Source organism: Capricornis sumatraensis, chromosome 9 (genome assembly GCF_032405125.1).
Source record: "Capricornis sumatraensis isolate serow.1 chromosome 9, serow.2, whole genome shotgun sequence".
Classification (NCBI taxonomy): Eukaryota; Metazoa; Chordata; class Mammalia; order Artiodactyla; family Bovidae; genus Capricornis; species Capricornis sumatraensis.
This window is the reverse complement of record NC_091077.1, coordinates 87,269,798-87,271,558: the sequence shown is the minus strand read 5'-3', so window position 1 is coordinate 87,271,558 and position 1,761 is coordinate 87,269,798. Positions and strand designations below refer to the sequence as shown.

The 1,761-nt window shown below is 40.9% G+C and overlaps 1 non-coding gene across 1 annotated transcript; it reads right to left on the bottom strand.

Moving 5' to 3' along the window:
• Positions 1 to 1,102: 1,102 nt before the first annotated feature.
• TRNAW-CCA (transfer RNA tryptophan (anticodon CCA)) lies at positions 1,103 to 1,174 on the bottom strand. Its single transcript has one exon. It is a non-coding gene; the product is annotated as a tRNA-Trp (tRNA).
• Between the last annotated feature and the right edge of the window lie 587 nt (positions 1,175 to 1,761).

Below are 1,761 nucleotides of genomic sequence, written 5' to 3'. Positions count from 1 at the left end.
TGCTGTAGTCCATGGGGTCACAAAGAGTCAGACACAACTGAGCAACTGAACTGAACTGAACTGAACAACTTACATTAGTATGGTACCTTCCATACAATTAGTGAACAAATACTGATACAATATATTAAAGCAGAGTTCATGCTTAAAGATTTCCTTAGTTTTTATCTTGTGTCCTTTTTATGTTCCAGCATCCCATCCATGGTAGCACATTACATTTACTTGTCGTGTGTCCTTAAGTTCTTGTTGGTTGGGATAGTTTTTCAGACTTTCCTTGGTTTTGGTGATGTTGATTATTTTGTGGAGTACTCGTCAAATATTTTATAGAATGCCCCTTAATTAGGCATTAGTCTGTTTTTTATTTTTATAAATAGACTGGGTTTATGGGTTTGGGGAGGAAGATCACAGAGGTAAAATGTTGTTTTCATCAGGTATTAAGGGTACACACTCTCAGTATGACTTATATCTGTTAATCCTAACCTTGATCATCTGAGGTGATGTTCTTCAAGTTTCTCTAAAGTTTACTCTTTTCCCCACTTTCCGTATACCGTATACTTTGTAAGGAAGTCACCGCACCTTGTTGTTGTTATTCGGTCACTCAGTCGTGTCTGACTCTTTGCGACCCCATGGACTGCAGCACACCAGGCCTCTCTGTCCTTCACCAACTCCCGGAGCTTGCTCAAACTCATGTCCATTGAGTCAGTGCTGCCATCCAACCATCTCATCCTCTGTCGTCTCCTTCTTCTGCCTTCAATCTTTCCCAGCATCAAGGTCTTTTCTAATGTGTCAGCTCTTTGCATCAAAGGTGGCCAAAGTACTGGAGCTCCAGCTTCATCACCAGTCCTGCCAATGAATATTCAGGATTGATTTCCTTTAGGATTGACTGGTTTGATCTCCTTGCAGTCCAACATGGCTCACATTTAAAGAGTGCTGTGCTATGTTCCACCTCCTTAAAGGACCACACAGATGAAGGTGAAGGTGAAGTCGCTCAGTCGTGTCCGACTCTTCGCGACCCCGTGGACTGTAACCTACTAGGCTTCTCCGTCCATGGGATTCTCCAGGCAAGAATACTGGAGTGGATTGCCATTTCCTTCTCCAGGGGATCTTCCCAACCCAGGGATCGAACCTGGGTCTCCCGCATTGGAGGCAGACGCTTTAACCTCTGAGCCACCAGGGAAGTCAGAAAGATGAGTATCTGTGTAAATAACTTGGAATTCTTCTGCACAGATTTAGCTACTTTTTCTCCTTATATATTATATTTATATAAATATAATTACTATGGACTCATGGCTGTTTATTTTATGCTGTTGGTTATAATCCAATACTATTATATTTATTTAGTTGCTGAAATTTTTCCAGTTTGGCCATTGGGAATTCTTTCAGTTAGCTCCTGTCTCTCCTTGACATATGCTCATTATGTCTTTTTTATTTTGCTTTTGTTTTCAGCACTTCCTTTGCTTCTGAGCACTGTAAGATCCTCCAGACTCATCTTGTGTATTTCCTGTCTGCCCTGTCTGGGAATTGGAGGCTTTTCCAAGGAGCGTTGGTTCCTTTTATTGGAATGGTATTAGAAAACATGATCTGGGCACTGGGTATGCTCATTTCCACTGGAGTGTCCTTGCTCTAGGTTCTCTTAAATAACAGAGCAAGGATTTACATGTGTGTATACTACCCCCTGTATATGTACATATCTATAAATCTCTCTATATATAACCATCTGTATCTATTTTAAGCTAAATGTGCATTCATATTGAAGCTGCCAAT